This window comes from Cyprinodon tularosa, unplaced genomic scaffold (genome assembly GCF_016077235.1).
Source record: "Cyprinodon tularosa strain WSP-4 unplaced genomic scaffold, ASM1607723v1 ctg550, whole genome shotgun sequence".
NCBI classification, from domain to species: Eukaryota; Metazoa; Chordata; class Actinopteri; order Cyprinodontiformes; family Cyprinodontidae; genus Cyprinodon; species Cyprinodon tularosa.
The window spans coordinates 338866-361428 of record NW_024039286.1 but is presented as its reverse complement, the minus strand read 5'-3'; positions in this window follow the sequence as shown (position 1 = coordinate 361428).

Here is a 22563-nt window from a genome sequence, read left to right as displayed (position 1 = left end):
ACCACCATATTTACCCTGTAGGCAATGTAAATACTCCTACTCTTCGCAAAGAGAAATAAAACAAATAATATAAAGAAAAGAAAAAACATATGAAAGGTGTCATTATTTTTCAGTTGAATCGTTTTCTCTCTTAGTTATTAATCAGAAGTACCAGACATAAGATTTTTTTTCTTGAGTTGTATGCTTTACATTGACACAGCAATCTTGAGTTGTAAACAACAGCAGGGTTTCTGGGGGTCATTAAAAATCATGAAGTCATGAAATTAAAAATCATGCTGTTTATTTATACTGATATGCAGAAGTGGAAAAAGTACTAAACTATCATAATCAAGTAAAAGTACCAATACTTAGATGAAATATTACTCAAGTACAAGTAAAATTACCCATCAGAAAAATTACTCAAGTAAAAGTAATAAGTAGCTAATTTAAAATGTATTTTAAGTAAAAGTTACTTAGTAACATAAAAAAAACTGATAAACGGGGCAGGGGATCTCTCCCATGTGAAAATAGGACAAGGAGTCATAAATCCAAAACTATTTAGTTTTTAATTAAAGAAAAATCTATACAAATGTATACACATGTAATGACAAGATAACACATGTCACACATGGCATTCAAGACCCTTAGAAAGGTATAATGTGCAATTTTAGTTCAGACCATCCCATAAAACTTTTTCAAACAATTAATTGAAGGTAAAAGTGCCATAAATTGTTGGTTCTGAGGGCCGTCCTTCTTTTCTTCAAACATTAACAATAGTTATTAATAAGCACTATACAAATGCAATAACAACATAAAACACGCCACACATGACATTTAAGACCCTTATAAATGTATAATGTGCCATTTTAGTGCAGAACATCCCATAAAATGTTTTCAATGTTTCCACATCAATTGAAAGTGGAATTGCCATGAATTGTTCATTCTGAGTGCCATCCTTCTTTTAACATAAACAGTTATAATGCAAATCAAGGCTAAATCACGTGTTATGACTCCATAAATAACCAAAATAGAACTAAAATCTCAGTGTCAGGGACATTTCAGAAAAATAAAAGCAAAATAGTGCAACACTCTGATGGCAGGCTGGGCGTTTAATGTTTAATGATAAAACACGTCAAAAAAACTTCTAACTAAAAAAATATAAATGACACTTCCCCATTGTATATGTCCACCTTAAAGGAGAAATCCAGCGAGTTTTCACATAGATCTGTTTCTCGGTATTGAAAAAAAAAAAACCCTGAAAACAATTGGTTTTACCTAGCTCGAGTTGTTACAGCCAGTATCTACAGTGCTACACTCTAGGGGCATGTTCATGAGCCTCCATCATGTTCATACACCGTGTAACGCTGTAGCTGCCAGGCTGCGTTAGCTGCTGGCCGTAGCAACTCAAGCTAGATAAAACCGTTTTTTTTTCGGGGGTGGGGACCTGGCAGTACTCGTAACCTTGAGAAACTGAAATCTATGTGAAAGCTCGCCGGATTACTCCTTTAAGAGGTTTAGTCTACAAAGTTCTTGTTAAGTTTGAGCAGCAGTTGATTTTCAAAGTTTGTTGCGCTCATCCTTGCTCGCTTTGCAGTAAACCGGCACAACTGAAAAGCCGCTCACAGGCAGCACTCACTGTAGTGCTTCCGGGCCTGTTTTTTGTCTTCCTTTCGGTTTTCCAAAGTTTATTTTTTTTACTCAGTAACGGATGGGATTTGTAATGTAACGAAATACAATACTTCACTCAAAACGTAATCAAGTAAAATTTAAATTACCGATTTTAAAAACTACTTAAAAAATACAAAATACACAATCTGCTGATATGGACTGGGTTATGTGTTAGGAACAAAAGGATGCCCCATCATTTGATGGAAATGATAATCATCAACCTACAGAGGGCTGAATTCAAAGACACCCCAAAAATTTGAGTGAAAAAAATGACGCGGCAGGCTAGTCCATTTTGCTGAAATTTCATTGCAGCAACTCAAAATGGTATTCAGTAATTAGTATGGCCCCCACGTGCATGTGGGCATGCTTGCCAACGTCGGGGCATGCTCCGAATGAGACAACGCATGGCGTCCTGGTGTATCTCCTCCCAGATCTGAACCAGAGCATCACTGAGCTCCTGGACAGTCTGAGGTGCAACCTGGTGGCGTCGGATGGATCGAACCATAATGTCCCAGAGGTGTTCTATTGGATTTAGGTCAGGTGAGCGTGGGGGTCAATCAATGGTATCAATTCCTTCATCCTCCAGGAACTGCCTGCATACTCTCGCCACATGAGGCCAGGCATTGTCGTGCACCAGGAGGAACCCAGGACCCACTGCACCAGCTTAGGGTGTGACAATGGGTGCAAGGATTTCATCACAATACCTAATGGCAGTCAGGGTGCCATTGTCTAGCATGTATAGGTCTGTGCGTCCCTCCATGGATATGCCTCCCCAGACCATCACTGACTCACCTCAGAACCGATCACGCTGAACGATGTTACAGGCAGCATAACGTTCTCCAGGGCTTCTCCAGACCCTTTCATGTCTGTCACATGTGCTCAGGGTGAACCTGCTCTTATCTGTGAGAAGCACGGCGCCAGTGGCGGAGTTGCCAATTCCTGTGTTCTGTGGCAAATGCCAATCAACCTCCAAAGTGCTCGATTGGCACCGAGAACCGAGAGCACAGTGCCCACTAGAGGACGTCTGATTGTTTGGTCAGAGACATTCACACCAGTGGCCTGCGGAAGGTCATTTTGTAGGGCTCTGGCAGTGCCCCTCCTGTTCCTCCTTGCACAAAGAAGCAGATACCTGTCCTGCTGATGGGTTGTATACCTTCTACGGCCCTGTCCAGCTCTCCTGGAGTCTCCTCTATGCTCGTGAGATTGTGCTGGGAGACACAGCAAACCTTCTGGTAGTGGCATGTACTGATGTGCCATCCTGGAGGAGTTGGAGTGCCTGTGTAACCTCTGTAGGGTCCAGGAAGCGCCTAATGCTAAAAGTAGTAACAGTGACCCTAGCCAAATGCAAAACTTTTGAAAAAGAGTCCAAAAAGATGAGGAGGGGAAAAAATGTAAGTGGCCTCCACTTGTAAATCATTCCTGTTTTGATGGTTGCCCCTCTAGTGCACCTGTTGTTAATTTTATTAACACCAAAGCAGCTGAAACTGATTAACAACCCCCTAAGCTACTTACCTGACCAAATCAATATCCCATTAGTTTATTTAACTTGATAATAAACTCTGATTACAAAGTGTTCCTGTAATTTTTTTGAGTAGTGTATATATATATATATATATATCCATCAATTATCTGACATGCTTGTCCCGAGTGGGGTCGCGAGGGGTGCTGGGGACTATCTGCAGCAGTCCATTGGCGAGAGGCAGAGTACACCCTGGAGAGGTTGCCAGTCCATCACAGGGAAACACACAGAGACAAACAGGACAAACAACCATTCAAACACACACTCACACTTAAGGAGAATTTTAGACAAGTCAATTAACGTACCAGTTACGGTTTTTTTTGGACTGTGAAAGGAAGCCGACGTACCCTGAGAGAACCCAACCATGCTCAGGGAGAACATGCAAGCTCCATGCAGAAAGACCACGGGCCGGGAATCGAACCCAGAACCTTCTTGCTGCAAGGCAGCAGTGCTACCGATATATATAAAAAAAGCGAAGCAGCTTAGCCGGGTGTAGCAGGGAAAAAATCAGTTGTTGTGGAGAATTGTGTCGGAATGGCGAGTGGGAAAGAACAGGAGTTGGAAGACGCGCCAGCAGCACTTTATAGGTCTGCTGTATGGGAGCGCTTTGCATTTAGAGTGACCTACGATGATGGCGGAAAGAAAGTTGTGGATAAAAGTGCAACAGTGTGCGAGCATTGTGCAACACGTTTTGTTTACGCTAACAGCAACATGACCAACATGTCATGCTAACCCCGAAATCCCACATACTCCGTCAGCAACCCCCGCTCCGCCCCACTCCAGACCAGCTGCTCAAAGCAAAGCCTACAGCCCCCACTGTGGCTTCGTCCGCTCCCCTCTGAGTTCCTTGGAGATGTTAGAGAGCATGCACGAGATGATGAAATTCAAAGCAGCAAAACATACGGAAATGATCCAGGGTTTCCACGGATCATTTAAAATAATTACAATCCATTATTTTATGGGGAATTTTTTCATTAATTCCATAAATTTTTATGGGATTTCGATGTAGCAATCAACATGTATCGAACCGAACAGAAAACCGTGACCAGAAACCGTGAATCGAACCGAACCGTGGATTTTGTGAATCGTTCCACCCCTAATATATATATATATATATATATATGCACAAACTAAATGTGAAAAATATTCAGTCTCTCCTCCCCTCCACTGGAGGCATAAGGTCAACTACAAAACTAGAAAATAAGTGGTTGGGCATGTTGACTTAGTGAAACTTAGGGAACAACCATTGAGTAAAGTCTGGTACGCTCTGATGTAAACACTGAAACTTTAATTGAAAAGGGAAGACAGTAAAATATTCAAAACAATACTCAAACTTCCATGAAAGACTTTAAACTCTATATAAATTATGTGAAACTTTAATTTCATGACAGTATTTAGGCAAAAATAATTTAAAAATAAATAAGTAGTGTACAAGCCATGTTCCATGCAGAAAGAAAATACAAATATTTTACTTATTAATTTAATTGTGTATGCTTAAAAGTAAAAAATATATATATATTACTGGTTTACATATGACTTTTTATAATATAAAGCTAATTTCATATATGATGGACAAAGAAAATTAAAGATTGTATATATGTTTTTAACTTATATTTACATTCAAACACTTTCTTACAATACTAATGAATATAAAAGATTATTAAGAATTAGATTTTCATCAAGAATGATGTTTGTATCTTATTTTAAACTCTTAGATGATGATAATAAAGAGTCCCAATAGCAGATGGAGAAGACCCAATCTGACATGAGATGCACTGCTGGTTGTAGCTGGTTGCCTGGTGGATGTCAAGGTGGTAGGTGTCGTTGGAGCCAGAGTTGTAGTGGTAGGAGCGATAGTTTTGATGTTAGAAGCACCAGCGATGGGGTTTGGAGCAGTGGGAGTGGTTGTTTGCGCCACAGTTATAGTGGTAGTAGAAGCACTTGTGGTGGCTGGAGCATCTGTTGTGGTGATAGCAGCAGTTTTGGTGGTTGGAGCAGCAGTTGTGGTGGTTTTAACAGCATTTGTGGTGGTTGGTGCAGCAGTTGTGGTTGTATGCGCCCAATTTGTAGAAGTAAGAGCAGCAGTTGTCTGGGTTGGGGTGGAAGTAGAAGTTGTCTGAGCAGCAGTTGTGGTGGTTGGAGCAGCAGTTGTGGTAGTATGCGCCCAATTTGTAGAAGTGAGAGCAGCAGTTGTCTGGGTTGGGGTGGAAGTAGAAGTTGTCTGAACAGCAGTTATGGTGGTTGGAGCAGCAGATGTGGTGGTTGGAACAGTTGTTGTGGTGGTTGAAGGAGCAGCTGTGGTGGTTGTAGCAGCAGTTGTGGTAGTTTGCGCCACATTTACAGAAGTGAGAGCTGCAGTTGTCTGGGTTGGGGTGGCGGTTGTGGTTGGAGCAGAGGTTGTGATGGTGGCACCAGCAGTTGTAGTGGTAGAAGCAGTGGTTGTGGTGGTTGGAGCAGCAGTTGATGTGGTTGGAGCAGCACTTGTGCTTGTAGTAGCAGCAGATGTGGTGGTTGGAGCAGCAGTTGTGGTAGTTTGCACCCAATTTGTAGAAGTAAGACCAGCAGTTGTCTGGGTTGGGGTGGAAGTAGAAGTTGTATGGGCAGCAGTTGTGGTGGTTGGAACAGTTGTTGTGATGGTTGAAGGAGCAGTTGTGGTGATTGGAGCAGCGGTTGTGGTGGTTGGAACAGTTGTGGTAGTTTGCGCCCCATTTGCAGAAGTAAGAGCCGCAGTTGTCTGGGTTGGGGTGGCAGTTGTGGTTGGAGCAGAAGTTGTGGTAATGGCAGCAGCAGTTGTAGTGGTGGGAGCAGTGGTTGTGGTAGTTGGAGCAGCTGTTGATGTGGTTGGAGCAGCACTTGTGCTTGTTGGAGGTGCACTTGTGGTGGATGGAGGTGCTGTGGTGGTGGTAAGAGCAGCAGTTGTGGTTGTTGGAACAGTTGTTGTGGTGGTTGAAGGAGCAGTTGTGGTGGTTGTAGCAGCAGTTGTGGTAGTTTGCGCCACATTTGCAGAAGTGAGAGCTGCAGTTGTCTGGGTTGGGGTGGCGGTTGTGGTTGGAGCAGAGGTTGTGATGGTGGCACCAGCAGTTGTAGTGGTAGGAGCAGTGGTTGTGGTAGTTGGAGCAGCAGTTGATGTGGTTGGAGCAGCACTTGTGCTTGTAGTAGCAGCAGATGTGGTGGTTGGAGCAGCAGTTGTGGTAGTTTGCACCCAATTCTTAGAAGTAAGACCAGCAGTTGTCTGGGTTGGGGTGGAAGTAGAAGTTGTTTGGGCAGCAGTTGTGGTGGTTGGAACAGTTGTTGTGATGGTTGAAGGAGCAGTTGTGGTGATTGGAGCAGCGGTTGTGGTGGTTGGAACAGTTGTGGTAGTTTGCGCCCCATTTGCAGAAATGGCAGCAGCAGTTGTAGTGGTGGGAGCAGTGGTTGTGGTAGTTGGAGCAGCTGTTGATGTGGTTGGAGCAGCACTTGTGCTTGTTGGAGGTGCACTTGTGGTGGATGGAGGTGCTGTGGTGGTGGTAAGAGGAGCAGTTGTGGTTTTTGGAACAGTTGTCGTGGTGGTTGAAGGAGCAGTTGTGGTGGTTGTAGCAGCAGTTGTGGTAGTTTGCGCCACATTTGCAGAAGTGAGAGCTGCAGTTGTCTGGGTTGGGGTGGCGGTTGTGGTTGGAGCAGAGGTTGTGATGGTGGCACCAGCAGTTGTAGTGGTAGGAGCAGTGGTTGTGGTAGTTGGAGCAGCAGTTGATGTGGTTGGAGCAGCACTTGTGCTTGTAGTAGCAGCAGATGTGGTGGTTGGAGCAGCAGTTGTGGTAGTTTGCACCCAATTCTTAGAAGTAAGACCAGCAGTTGTCTGGGTTGGGGTGGAAGTAGAAGTTGTTTGGGCAGCAGTTGTGGTGGTTGGAACAGTTGTTGTGATGGTTGAAGGAGCAGTTGTGGTGATTGGAGCAGCGGTTGTGGTGTTTGGAACAGTTGTGGTAGTTTGCACCCCATTTGCAGAAATGGCAGCAGCAGTTGTAGTGGTGGGAGCAGTGGTTGTGGTAGTTGGAGCAGCTGTTGATGTGATTGGAGCAGCACTTGTGCTTGTTGGAGGTGCACTTGTGGATGGAGGTGCTGTGGTGGTGGTAAGAGCAGCAGTTGTGGTTGTTGGAACAGTTGTCGTGGTGGTTGAAGGAGCAGTTGTGGTGGTTGTAGCAGCAGTTGTGGTAGTTTGCGCCACATTTGCAGAAGTGAGAGCTGCAGTTGTCTGGGTTGGGGTGGCGGTTGTGGTTGGAGCAGAGGTTGTGATGGTGGCACCAGCAGTTGTAGTGGTAGGAGCAGTGGTTGTGGTAGTTGGAGCAGCAGTTGATGTGGTTGGAGCAGCACTTGTGCTTGTAGTAGCAGCAGATGTGGTGGTTGGAGCAGCAGTTGTGGTAGTTTGCACCCCATTCTTAGAAGTAAGACCAGCAGTTGTCTGGGTTGGGGTGGAAGTAGAAGTTGTTTGGGCAGCAGTTGTGGTGGTTGGAACAGTTGTTGTGATGGTTGAAGGAGCAGTTGTGGTGATTGGAGCAGCGGTTGTGGTGGTTGGAACAGTTGTGGAAGTTTGCGCCCCATTTGCAGAAGTAAGAGCCGCAGTTGTCTGGGTTGGGGTGGCAGTTGTGGTTGGAACAGAAGTTGTGGTAATGGCAGCAGCAGTTGTAGTGGTGGGAGCAGTGGTTGTGGTAGTTGCAGCAGCTGTTGATGTGGTTGGAGCAGCACTTGTGCTTGTTGGAGGTGCACTTGTGGTGGATGGAGGTGCTGTGGTGGTGGTAAGAGCAGCAGTTGTGGTTGTAGTAGCAGCAGATGTGGTGGTTGGAGCAGCAGTTGTGGTAGTTTGCTCCACATTTGCAGAAGTAAGAGCCGCAGTTGTCTGGGTTGGGGAGGCAGTTGTGGTTGGAGCAGAAGTTGTGGTGGTGGCAGCAGCAGTTGTGGTGGTTGGAACAGTTGTTGTGGTGGTTGGATGAGCAGTTGTTGTGGTTGGAACAGAAGTTGTGGTAATGGCAGCAGCAGTTGTAGTGGTGGGAGCAGTGGTTGTGGTAGTTGCAGCAGCTGTTGATGTGGTTGGAGCAGCACTTGTGCTTGTTGGAGGTGCACTTGTGGTGGATGGAGGTGCTGTGGTGGTGGTAAGAGCAGCAGTTGTGGTTGTAGTAGCAGCAGATGTGGTGGTTGGAGCAGCAGTTGTGGTAGTTTGCTCCACATTTGCAGAAGTAAGAGCCACAGTTGTCTGGGTTGGGGAGGCAGTTGTGGTTGGAGCAGAAGTTGTGGTGGTGACAGCAGCAGTTGTGGTGGTTGGAACAGTTGTTGTGGTGGTTGGAGGAGCAGTTGTTGTGGTTGGAGCAGCAGTTGATGTAGTTGGAGCAGCACTTGTGCTTGTTGGAGGTGCACTTGGGGAGGATGGAGGAGCTGTGGTGGTGGTAGGAGCAGCTGTTGTGGTTGTAGTAGCAGTAGATGTGGTGGTTGGAGCAGCAGTTGTGGTAGTTTGTGCCACATTTGTAGAAGTTAGAGCAGCAGTTGTTTGGGTTGGGGTGGAAGTAGAAGTTGTTTGAGCAGCAGTGGTGGTGGTTGGAGCAGCAGTTGTGGTGGTTGGAACAGTTGTGGTGGTTGAAGCAGCGGATGTGGTGGTTGGAGCAGCGGTTGTGGTGGTTTGAACAGTTGTGGTTGTTGGAGGATCAGTTGTGGTTGTAGTACCAGCAGATTTGGTGGTTGGAGCAGCAGTTGTGGTAGTTTGCGCCACATTTGCAGAAGTAAGCGCCGCAGTTGTCTGTGTTGAGGTGGCAGTTGTGGTTAAAGCAGAAGTTGTGGTGGTGGCAGCAGCGGTTGTAGTTGTAGGAGCAGTGGTTTTGGTGGTTAGAGCAGCAGTTGATGTGGTTGGAGCAGCACTTGTGCTTGTTGGAGGTGCACTTGGGTTGGATGGAGGAGCTGTGGTGGTGGTAGGAACAGCTGTTGTGGTTGTAGTAGCAGCAGATGTGGTGGTTGGGGCAGCGGTTGTGGTGGTTGGAACAGTTGTGGTTGTTGAAGGATCAGTTGTGGTTGCAGTAGCAGCAAATGTGGTGGTTGGAGCAGCAGTTTTGGTGGTTGGAACAGTTGTGGTGGTTGAAGGAGCAGTTGTGGTTGTTGTAGGAGCAGTTGTGGTTGTAGTAGCAGCAGTTGTGGTTGTTGGAGCCGCAGCTGTGGTAGTTTGCGCCACATTTGCAGAAGTAAGAGCCGCAGTTGTCTGGGTTGGGGAGGCAGTTGTGGTTGGAGCAGAAGTTGTGGAGGTGGCAGCAGCAGTTGTGGTGGTTGGAACAGTTGTTGTGGTGGTTGGAGGAGCAGTTGTTGTGGTTGGAGCAACAGTTGTGGTACGAGCAGAAGTTGTGGTGGTGGCAGCAGCAGTTGTAGTGGTAGTAGCAGCAGATGTGGTGGTTGGAGCAGCAGTTGTGGTAGTTTGCGTCACATTTGTAGAAGTTAGAGCAGCAGTTGTCTGGGTTGGGGTGGAAGTAGAAGTTGTTTGAGCAGCAGTTGTGGTGGATGGAACAGTTGCTGTGGTGGTTGAAGGAGCAGTTGTGGTGGTTGGAGCAGTGGTTGTGGTGGTTGGAACAGTTGTGGTTGTTGGAGGATCAGTTGTGGTAGTAGTAGCAACAGATGTGGTGGTTGGAGCAGCAGTTGTGGTAGTTTGTGCCCCATTTGCAGAAGTAAGAGCCGCAGTTGTCTGGGTTGGGCTGGAAGTAGAAGTTGTTTGAGCAGCAGTTGTGGTGGTTGGAACAGTTGTGGTGGTTGGAGCAGCAGTTGTGGTGGTTGGAGCAGCAGTTGTGTTAGTTTGCGCCACATTTGCCGAAGTAAGCGCTGCAGTTGTCTGGATTGAGGTGGCAGTTGTGGTTAAAGCAGAAGTTGTGGTGGTGGCAGCAGCAGTTGTAGTTGTAGGAGCAGTGGTTTTGGTGGTTAGAGCAGCAGTTGATGTGGTTGGAGCAGCACTTGTGCTTGTTGGAGGAGCTGTGGTGGTGGTAGGAGCAGCTGTTGTGGTTGTAGTAGCAGCAGATGTGGTGGTTGGGGCAGCGGTTGTGGTGGTTGGAACAGTTGTGGTTGTTGAAGGATCAGTTGTGGTTGCAGTAGCAGAAAATGTGGTGGTTGGAGCAGCAGTTGTGGTAGTTTGCACCACATTTGCAGAAGTAAGAGCCGCAGTTGTCTGGGTTGGGGAGGCAGTTGTGGTTGGAGCAGAAGTTGTGGTGGTGGCAGCAGCAGTTGTGGTGGTTGGAACAGTTGTTGTGGTGGTTGGAGGAGCAGTTGTTGTGGTTGGAGCAACAGTTGTGGTTCGAGCAGAAGTTGTGGTGGTGGCAGCAGCAGTTGTAGTGGTAGTAGCAGCAGATGTGGAGATTGGAGCAGCAGTTGTGGTAGTTTGCGCCACATTTGTAGAAGTTAGAGCAGAAGTTGTCTGGGTTGGGGTGGAAGTAGAAGTTGTTTGAGCAGCAGTTGTGGTGGATGGAGCAGCAGTTGTGGTGGTTGGAACAGTTGTTGTGGTGGTTGAAGGAACAGTTGTGGTGGTTGGAGCAGTGGTTGTGGTGGTTGGAACAGTTGTGGTTGTTGGAGGATCAGTTGTGGTAGTAGTAGCAGCAGATGTGGTGGTTGGAGCAGCAGTTGTGGTAGTCTGTGCCACATTTGCAGAAGTAAGAGCCGCAGTTGTCTGGGTTGGGGTGGAAGTAGAAGTTGTTTGAGCAGCAGTTGTGGTGGTTGGAACGGTTGTGGTGGTTGGAGGAGCAGTTGTGGTGGTTGGAGCGACAGTTGATATGGTTGCAGCTGCACTTGTGGTGAGGGCAGCAGGAGTTTTAGTCGTAGTAGCAGCAGTTGTAGTGGTTGGAGCAGCGGTTGATGTGGTTGGAGCAGCTGTTGTGGTGGTTGGAGCAGCGGTTGATGTGGTTGGAGCAGCACTTGGGCTTGTTGGAGGTGCACTTGGGGTGGATGGAGGCGCTGTTGTGGTGGGAGGAGCAGCAGTTGTGGTGGTTGGAGCAGCAGTTGTGGTGGTTTGAACAGTTGTTGTTGTGGTTGGAGGACCAGTTGTCATGGTTGGAGCAGCAGTTGTGGTTCGAGCAGAAGGTGTGGTGGTGGAAGCATCAGTTGTAGTGGTAGTAGCAGCAGTTGTAAAGGAAGGAGCAGTGGTTGTGGAGGTTGGAGGAGCAGTTGATGTGGTTGGAGCAGCACTTGTGCTTGTTAGAGGTATACTTGGGGTGGATGTAGGAGCTGTGGTGGTGGTTGGAGCAGCAGTTGTTGTAGTTTGCGCCAGATTTGTAGAAGTAAGAGCAGCAGTTGTCTGGGTTGGGGTGGAAGTTGTTTGGGCTGCAGTTGTGGTTGGAGCAGTAGTTGTGGTGGTTGGAACAGTTGTGGTGGTTGAAGGAGCAGTTGTGGTTGTTGTAGGAGCAGTTTTGGTTGTAGTAGCAGCAGTTGTGGTTGTTGGAGCGGCAGCTGTGGTAGTTTTCGCCACATTTGCAGAAGTAAGAGCCGCAGTTGTCTGGGTTGGGGTGGCAGTTGTGGCAGCAGCAGTTGTAGTGGTAGTAGCAGCAGTTGTAGTGGAAGGAGCAGTGGTTGTGGTGGTTAGAGCAGCAGTTGTGGTGGTTGGAACAGTTGTGGTGGTTGGAGGAGCAGTTGTCGTGGTTGGAGAGGCAGTTGATGTGGTTGCAACAGCACTTGTGGTGAGGGCAGCAGGTGTTTTAGTCGTTGTAGCAGTAGTTGTAGTGGTAGGAGCAGCTGTTGTGGTGGTTGGAGCAGCAGTTGATGTGGTTGGAGCAGCACTTGGGCTTGTTGGAGGTGCACTTGGGGTGGGTGAAGGAGCTGTTGTGGTTTTAGAAGCAGCAGTTGTGGTTGTAGTAGCAGCAGATGTGGTGGTTAGAGCAGCAGTCGTGGTAGTTTGTGCCACATTTGCAGAAGTAAGAGCCACAGTTGTCTGGGTTGGGGTGGCAGTTGTGGTTGGAGCAGAAGTTGTGGTGGTGGCAGCAGCAGTTGTAGTGGTAGTAGCAGCAGTTGTAGTGGTTGGAACAGTTGTGGTGGTTGGAGGAGCAGTTGTCGTGGTTGGAGAGGCAGTTGATGTGGTTGCAACAGCACTTGTGGTGAGGGCAGCAGGTGTTTTAGTCGTTGTAGCAGCAGTTGTAGTGGTAGGAGCAGCTGTTGTGGTGGTTGGAGCAGCAGTTGATGTGGTTGGAGCAGCACTTGGGCTTGTTGGAGGTGCACTTGGGGTGGGTGAAGGAGCTGTTGTGGTTTTAGAAGCAGCAGTTGTGGTTGTAGTAGCAGCAGATGTGGTGGTTAGAGCAGCAGTCGTGGTAGTTTGTGCCACATTTGCAGAAGTAAGAGCCACAGTTGTCTGGGTTGGGGTGGCAGTTGTGGTTGGAGCAGAAGTTGTGGTGGTGGCAGCAGCAGTTGTAGTGGTAGTAGCAGCAGTTGTAGTGGTAGGAGCAGTGGTTAGAGCAGCAGTTGATGTGGTTGGAGCAGCACTTGTGCTTGTTGGAGGTGCACTTGGGGTGGATGGAGGAGCTGTGGTGGTGGTAGGAGCAGCAGTTGTGGTTGTAGTAGCAGCAGATGTGGTGGTTGGTGCAGCAGTCGTGGTAGTTTGCGCCACATTTTTAGAAGTAAGAGCAGCAGTTGTCTGGGTTGGAGTGGAAGTGGAAGTTGTTTGAGCTGCGGTTGTGGTTGGAGCAGTAGTTGTGGTGGTTGGAACAGTTGTTGCGGTGGTTTGAGGAGCAGTTGTCATGGTTGGAGTGGCAGTTGTGCTTTGAGCAGATGTTGTAGTGGTGGCAGCAGCAGTTGTAGTGGTAGGAGCAGCGGTTGTGGTAGTTGGAGCAGCTGTTGATGTAGTATGAACAGCACTTGTGCTTGTTGGAGGTGCACTTGTGGTGGATGGAGGAGCTGTGGTGGTGGTAGGAGCAGCAGTTGTCGTTGTAGTAGCCGCAGATGTGGTGGTTGGAGCAGCAGTCGTAGTAGTTTGTGGCACATTTGTAGAAGTAAGAGCAGCAGTTGTCTGGGTTGGGCTGGAAGTAGAAGTTGTTTGAGCAGCAGTTGTGGTTGGAGCAGCAGTTGTGGTGGTTGGAACAGGTGTAGTGGTGGTTGGAGGAGCTGTTGTGGTGGTTGGAGCGGCAGTTGTGGTTCGAGTAGAAGTTGTGGTGGTGGCGGCAGCACTTGTAGTGGTAATAGCAACAGTTGTAGTGGTAGGAGCAGCGGATGTGGTTGTTGGAGCAGCAGTTGATGTGATTGGAGCAGCAGTTGATGTGGTTGGAGCAGCAGTTAATGTGGTTGGAGCAGCACTTGTGCTTGTTGGAGGTGCAGTTGGGGTGGATGGAGGAGCTGTGGTGGTGGGAGCAGCAGCAGTTGTGGTTGTAGTAGCAGCAGATGTGATGGTTGGAGCAGCAGTTGTGGTAGATTGCGCCACATTTGTAGAAGTAAGAGCAGCAGTTGTCTGGGTTGGGGTGGAAGTAGAAGTTGTTTGAGCAGTAGTTGTCTTTGTTGGAGCAGCAGTTGTGGTGGTTGGAATAGCAGTTGTGGTGGTTGGAATAGCTATTGTGGTGGTTGGAGGAGCAGTTGTAGTGGAAGCAGCAGCAGTTGTAGTGGTAGGAGCAGCGGTTGTGGTGGTTAGAGCAGCAGATGATGTGGTTGGAGCAGCACTTGTGCTTGGGGTGGTGGGAGGAGCAGCAGTTGTGGTGGTTGGAGCCGAAGTTGTGGTAGTTTGCCCCACATTTGTAGAAGTAAGAGCAGCAGTTGTCTGGGTTTGAACAGCAGGTGTGGTAGTTGGTGACATGGTTGTAGTAATTGGAGCAGATGCTGTGGTGGTTGGAGCAGCAGTTGTGGTTGATGGAGCAGCAGTTGTAGTTGTTGGTACAGCAGTTGTGGTTGTTGCCATAGTTGTAGTAGTTGGAGCAGCAGTGATGGGGGTTGGAGCAGTAGTTGTGGTAGTTGGAACAGCACTTGTGGTAGTTGGAACAGCAGTTGTTGTAGTTTGTGCAACGGTTGCAGCAGTGGTCAGATTAATTCGATTCAAATCATTACATTCATCACCATCACAGCAACTTGGTCCCCAAATAATTGAACCTAAATTTTCCACGAATGGTAAAGTTTTTAGGTCGTCACTGGCTGCACACATATTTGGAGTCACACAGCCCAGTTGTGGAAAGTTTTTGGAGTCTTCAGTAACTATGGATTTTAAAGAAACAATAAAGTAAACTCACTCACAAAATACATGTAAAAAGTTTCATATTTATAGTGCATTTCATAAAATATCATCCTTACTGATGTGTATTTGATAATTAGTACTTAAATAAAAGCTTATTGTTATTTTGAAACATATTTTTTATGTATTGTTTAAAGATTTTATGAATCCATTTCAGGTATATTTTACTTTAATATTTTTACATTTCATGTTTTTTTTGATAAAAAAGTCAAAAATGCTTGAAAGTTGTTTTTTTTTTTTTATGTAGACTTATGGATAAGGTTTGTTAAATACTTGTACAAATACCTGTTAAAACTTGTGCTGCAAAACATTTTGTCTCCGGCCCCGTACATGCTATTGTAGAGACCTTTGTAGGTGCTTCAGGGTCAGCAACAAAACAACGTAGATTGTTTTCAGGTTGAGATTCTGGTACTAAAAAAAGGAAACAGATATGGTTTCAAATAGCCGCAGATTGAAATGACTTTTAATCTCAGTATATGATGACTCTTACTTTCTAGAGTATGTGAGTTACAGTTGTCCGTGTTGCAGCACTCAGCAGATGCAATCACACTTTGCAAACCCACGTTTGCTGAATAATTCTGAATGCCCGAGCTCTGACAGAGTGATGATGCAACACAGTCCTTGTAGATTTGGTTTGTAGTTTTTCCTGATGAAGTAGCTGCAAATTCCAAGTGCAGTTTTTCAGTTAATATGAACCATTTGTATTTAAAACAAAAAAGTATTTCATAACAGTGTAAAACTTACATTTGATAGCAGCTGTCATACACATTTCCCCTGAGCAACAGTTCTTAGGTACTGAATTTAAACCCGTTCCATCTTGGCAGAAGAGACACAGTAGGGCTCCAGCTGCAATAGGAGTAAAAATATTTTTTTTGTAAAAAAAACATCATCCTCTCACACTTTTAATTTTTTACTGTTTTACACTTGCTAAACAAAGCAATTACAATAGGTTTTCTTTTAAAAGCTTTTAAATAGAAAATTAAACATCAGTTTTTCAGAGAAAAAGTGAAACAACTCTACCATTTCTGAAGACCATACAGGTGAGAGTCAAAAAAAGCAGAGTGTTCATTGTCATCTTGTTGGTGCGTCCTACAGTTCAGTTATCCTACTTGTCATCTGTACTACCTGAGAACTCCACACCACATTTTATACTCTTCAGGTGAAAGTACTTTTGAAGCTTAACCCAAAAATTTAATGTGACATTTCAAAATCTCCTCCCATTTCTCAGCACACCACACATTCCTTTTTTTTGTTAATTGAAATCAACACAAATATGCAAACGTGACTGTAATTAACCACAACTACCTTTTTACAAATATACTTGTGGAACCAGTTTCTCATGTTTGCCTTTGACATTCCACATAAATTTTCTGGAATGTGAAAACGTTTGAAATCTTGGATTTATATTATATTATATCTTGCAAAAAGGAAACACTGCAATAAGCAGTTAAGCTCAACATCCTACCTCAGAAAAGCATATCCTCTCAAAAAAAAAAAAAAATTAAAAAATTATGTTCTCTGTTGACTATATGTAAATGCCTAGACTAGAGAATTAGATCAGAATTCTCAGTACTCACATTCTGTTCTCTTTTGTCTGGATTGGCAAGTTTACTCAAAGGCATCTGAAGCAGTAGGTGGGGCAGGTCGAAGGCAATTCCCTTAGACGAATAGCAGAGAAGTATGTATTTTCCATTTATATTTAATTTATTTATATTTAGTTGCCTTTGGTAATAAAGCCAAAGAGTGAATGTGTTTTTTTCAAGATTTAGGTCCACCCACAGATGGAGGTTACGCACTAATATTCTTTTAGAAAGGCTTGAATATTTTGTAGGAATTAAAGGAACAGCTCTAGACTGATTTAAATCTTATCTACCTGACCAATTTCAGTTTGTTCACATTAATGACAAATCTTCCTCATGCTCCAGGGTTACCTTTGGAGTACCACAGTGATCAGTGCTAGGACCAATTATCTTTACTATATAGATGCTCCCAATCGGTATAATTATTAGAAAGCATCAGAGGTGTCAAGTAACGAAGTACAAATACTTTGTTATTATACTTAAGTACACTTTTTAGGTATTTATACTTTACTCCGTTACTTATTTTTCTTCCTACTTCTGACTTCTACTCATTACATTTTTACACGAGTATCTGTACTTTCTATTCCTTAAATTTTTAAAACAAATGTTACTCTTGGCTTCGGTTTAATGCACAGGTCAGGGATTAGCGGACCGCGGTCCGGTGTTATGCCGAAAAGTGCATGCCTGCCGAGATATGCATCCCAAGTTGCGGCAGCGCGCCTCGCTCTGTACAACTGCATATCGACGAGGAAAACGGATTAAAATATGACCAATGGAGCTATTTGTTGTCATATTAATGATATAAAAACGTTTAGATATACCTCTCATGGGAAACAATTGTGGTTATTTGGCAGATTCATTTACAAAAGTACAGGTGTTATGAACAACATTAAATCCAAAGATTTTGTTCGAGGTACGGCTGATTTATTTGTTATAGTCTCTTGTTATTCACACACAACAATAAACAGTGATAGCCGATGTGAGTTTTGAAACTGCAAAGCTTTGTCTTCAGTGGAAAATCAAACGCGCATCTACACAGACCAGCGTTCACAGACCAGTGTGATGCATTCGCCTGCATCAGATAACTATGGCGCATTCAGGAGCATGGGACATTTCACACTTACAAAGAAAGAGACATAAAGGGAACAGAACTAAACTCATACAATAATGTATTTATTCAGAAACATTGTGGGGTTTCTTACAATATTGAATGCTCTATAATTGTATTTCTGTTATTTTTTGATAATGCACATCTGCTAGCTTTTTATTCTAATAAATCTATAATATTACAGCAGCAAATTATCAAAGTTTTTCCAAAAGACTGTTTAAAAGCTCCAAATGAGGCTTCGGATCAGACAGCTACAATTGGGTTTTTGCCCTCTCAACATGGCAGGCTGTGCGCTTACGAGTAGCCTGACCTAAATTACGGTGGCCCAGAGGGCACACGCAATTTCATTTTCAACCTCAGTGGTGCAACAAGCGGAGCAGGTAACAGTGTTCTGAAAAGCATCACGGCCAGGCGGCAAAGGCAACATGGGAAGTCAAGAATCAGAAAACATGACCTTTTATAAGCTTACCATTGTGTCACCAAATATGTAGAAGTCCTCATCTCTGGACATACAGTGGGCACTGGTTGGAAATGGACGGTTTCCTGCATGATTCCTGTGTGATTCCCATGTGAATCACGATGTATTTCTTGAGGCCAGTTTTTTTATTTCAAAAAGAACTGCAATGTACCCGGACAACCACCAGGTGGCACTTGGGAACTTTTTTTTTTCTCCTTAATCCAGGCTGTTATTTAGATGCTGTCTTTAAAGCAGGTTTATTGGGGATCTTGGTGTGATATTGTGCTATTTTATGATGTTTTTGATTAAAATAAAGTTAATGAATTAATTTAACATAGTGACTGCATTATCTTATTTCATGAAAATTGTTGCATACTGTATGGGAGCAGTTATAGATACACCTTGCGATCTTATCTGAGAACTGTTTATTTCTATTTATCTCTATTATTTAATGAAAAATGATCATAATTAATCTTTTGGCAAAACAAATAACTGAATCAATAAAGGTCCGTGGATCATCCGTCCATTCGGGAGGGAGGGGGGTTCATGCAACGTCATTCCATCACCGGTATCTCGGTATCCAATCAGCTCACTGACTTGCCCGTTGATCAAAGCCATCTCTGACAACAGCATTGAAACACCACTATTTATCAAGACGGTCTGGCTGCAGCACTGCAGCTGTCAGACCAGTTCCGCTGCAGGCGCCTGTCACAGGCCACCTCCACCGTAGAGCCGGAAATAAACAAATTTAGCCACGCCCACCTCCCCCCAACCTACGTCACCTTCTAGACGAAGAAGAAGGTTGTTGAACACGCGAGACTCCGCAACAATGATAAGTTAATTTCTTACTTTTACCGCGAAGCAAAATATGTCTGGCTTTCATATGCTTGTCAGCAATGTATCGCTGTAGCGTTACATGTAAAGCACGTGCGGTTATTGAATGTTACAGTCAGTGATGGGCAGTAGCGCCGCTACATGTAGCGAAGCTATTAGTTTAACTACATTTTCTAGTAGCTTGACCGTAGCGTCGCTGCTTTATTTATCAAGTAACTTTCCAGTAGTGACGTTATTGTTTTTATCAAGTAGCGACGTAGCGTCCACAAACGCTACAAAATCCAGGGCAAAACTAAGTAATGAAACCAGGTTTTCTATTTTGAAACAACAATCGGAGTTATTTGCTGGACATTCACGCATGAGCCTCTATTCTGCCTCTCCTGTCTGTGTCTATGAAACATGCGCATGCGTACTGCAGTGGAACTCAAAGAAGGACACCCGCAGCCAGGGCCGTCACTAGGTTTGAGAGACATGGGTGGCTTAGCCCCTAGGTAAGATATTGCGCGCGCATAGCGCGCGCCGAAATTTTTTCAGTGCACTTTCTAAGGCGCTGTCTATAAATTCATTATTTTAAGAGCAACATACCTGGGAAACACTTCCCTCACTAATGCTACTTCACCAACTAAACTACACCAGTTAAAATGTGCTAAATTACAAAGAGTAAATGGTAGGTGCCATGCATTACTGCATAAATGGAAGAAGGCAAGTGGTTCGCCACTCATCATAATGGAAACCTTCTACAGAAGACAGTTGTCTAACCAACAGACTCCCAACATCTTCATAAACCCTTAACCTGGCCATTCATCTTTCCCCATCTCCCCTGCACCCACAACCTGTCAGGAACCCCTGTCTGCTTTGCAATAACCCTGTTTCTGTGTGTGTGCTTGGTGTGTGTGTGTGACCTGGACTTTGGCATGTCTTTCTCTACACCTGGCACAGAGAGAAACACATATATGTGAGGAACTTAACAATAAATGCAGCATTATCTTTGATAGATTTCTGCTTAATCTAAAGTTTAACCACAAAATACAAGTTGCATAAATGGACAGTAGGCAATAGGCAATAGCATCATTGCAAAGAAGGATATCCTTGAGACTTTTTCACATCAGTCTGACAAAGTTTTAATGCAAATAAAGGAAGTATTTTTAAGTACAATGTATTAATGAAAACACAAAATCAACAGTATATGAAACGTACAACTTAGAACTATAGTCAACCCAAGGAAGCACTACCATATCACACAGTGTCGCCCTATCAGACTGGTGGCACATAGATATGGGAGAATTATCCTGCCATAATGCAAGAGCACATAACTTCAATTAGAGAAAAGAATTTCATCTTCTTGCACTCAAAACTTATAATGCTCACACTCAAAACATGCGCTCTCTCTCAAATATTTTCTCTTCTCTCAAAAATCTTTGTTTCTTCTCTCAGATTTAAATAGATATTTTCTATATTATCACAGATATTTTTTCCTCTCGCTTGCCTCCATCTCCGCTCTGCACGGGTCTCAGTTACGCTCTGCTTGCGGATTTGTTTTGCTCTCTCAGACTGCAGTTGGATCGTTGCCTAGCAACCTTTCCAGCCAATAGAACGACAGCCTCGGAAAAGGTGCGCTTGTTTAACCCTACGGAGTGTGCCTGTGCTACTACGCCACTTATAAAGCGTCAGCTGAAACTGCTATTTACAGTAGTTTTGTGGCTGATTGTTGTTTAGAAATAGAAAACCTGGTTTCATTTCTTAGTTTTGCCCTGGATTTTGTAGCGTTTGTGGACGCTACGTCGCTACTTGATCAAAACAATAACGTCGCTACAGGAAAGTTACTTGATAAATAAAGCAGCGACGCTACGGTCAAGCTACTTGAAAATGTAGTTAAACTAATAGCTTCGCTACATGTAGCGGCGCTACTGCCCATCACTGCTCCTGTGACAAAACTATTATAATGATGCTAGTAGGCTACAACAACATCGTGTTTTCCCACACCACTGACTTTGTTCACCATGGTAACGTAATTCCTACTGAATCAGACAAGCTATTAGGCCTATATTGTCTCTTTCCTCACTCCAGGTAAAGTGAAGAAAATGTAAACCGCTGACATCAAATGGCAAACTCACCGTATGTATCTGCACGCAACCATAACTTTCCTAATCAAGCTCGATGACTGTGTGGAGATTCAAAGGGCGCGCTGTTGCTGCACTGCACAGCTGCTATGGTCCAGTTGATGGCCGTGTACCACGTGACGTGACGCTGGACGCGGAGCCAATGAAGGAAATTAATATCCTAACGATATTAATAATTGTATAAATAATTGTGTTTGTAAATAAACTAACAGGAACTTATCTTCAGATTAACTTGCCTTCTTGGTGGCTCGTTTTCAGTGCTTTACTGCAATTGTTTGGGGTTATATGGAAAAAAAATCAATAAATAAAAAAATAACAATAAAAATCGCAAAATAATTATGGGGTGGCTAATACCAACGAAGGGATGACTTCAGCCACCCTAAAATAGGTCTAGCCACGTCCCTGCCCGCAGCCACACACACAGGGTGGAGACAGGAGCAGAGCGCCTTATCTTCAGCGATTTTGAAACTTGTTGAATCCTCTGATAAAAGTAGGTGTTCAGATGTTTTAAGGCTTATTTGCACAGCTAAGATTTTTTAGGTATGGAGGAACAGCTCTCCCATGTATAAAAATAAATACATAAATAAATAAATGCTCAATAAATAAATGAACATTCAATTAATTACCCCCCAAAATACAATGAATAAATATGTAGGTAGAAATTAAATTTATTTATTTATTTTTTGACCTTTTTTGTAAACAGTTTCATTTCTTACTTGAATCGACTGTTTAATTGAGGTCTGAAGACGTTTTCTCTAAGGGAGACCCTAAAGAAATAAGATGCCTTTTGTAGGGTTTTGTTTTCCCTAGAGATGTCCATTGAATGTAAACTCATAGCCATGTCTCCATGTGTAGAACACTACACAGTCCTACCTTTAATTTGGCTCTAATAACATCAGATTGTTTATATTTTTTGTCTACTAGTAAATACTTTAGTTTTTTTTATTATGCTGATCATTAAAAACAATTTTTACACTGTGTTATGTCATTGGCTGATCTTTAATAAATATTTTAACAAAGAAGGTGAAAAAATAAAGAAGCTAACTAAGAGATATATATATATTTTAGGGCTGCAACTAAAGATTATTTTAAAAAATCGATGAATCGGCCGATTATTTTTTCGATTAATCGATGAATCGGACAAAAAATATTTTTTATATTAACCTCTTTATTCCAAAATAAACATTTTAGACAGAACAAACAAGCACACAAGTACAGGTTGCTCATTAACTGTACTGGTGCAATATGAAAAATAAATATTTGTGTTAAAACTACGCAAACTTACATGAGAAATGTAGATGTACATCCAAAAAATATAGGGTACTTTGTTTCATAAAGCGCAAAAAAAGACAGGCATTTTTGTTTTTAAAAGCCCCTAAGGGGCTCAAACAATAGGCCCCCCCATTTCAACAAATGAGGGTTTTTTTTTAGACTAGAAGACTTCTGCCTTTTAAGACAGGAAAGTATAGCAGTTAAAGCTGCTACTTGAGAAAATACTGAACCATAGAGATAAAAATAGCCCTGTGATTCAAATTATAAATTGTATTTGGAATAAAAATGAGAGAACTAGTGGTGCTAAAAAACACATCCTCCAAAGACAGATATTTACATGGGAATGTGGCAGATAATTAATTGACATATTACTGATCTTGCTGGATTTTATTCTGCTTTACTTCCATAAATTGCAGGATCTTCTTTATCTTTGCCAGAAGATTTAAACTTTAAAAGCCTTGCCCTCATAATTTGCAAGTTCATTTATTTTTAAAGAAAATATAAACGCTGCTTAAGCTAATTCAAATGAAATTAAAAGTAAAATAAGTAGCCAACCTTATCACTGTCTGTAACCTACTAACACGGTAAGGAAAGCATCAGATGAGCTACCTGAGAAACTAACGTTATGTTTCCCCACTTTAAAACCAAACAAACATGGTTACTCATCCTGCTGATCAGCTCTCTTCACTGCCATTGAAGGCTCCAAAGTGTTTTCTTTTCAGGTGCTGCGTCATAACAGTGGTGCTTCCGTGCCATGCTCATTTGTTTTTACAAAAGTTGCATGTTACGATTTTTTTCACTTTAAAAAGCGCAGGCTATTTTAATTATTGTGATCAATTTGCGC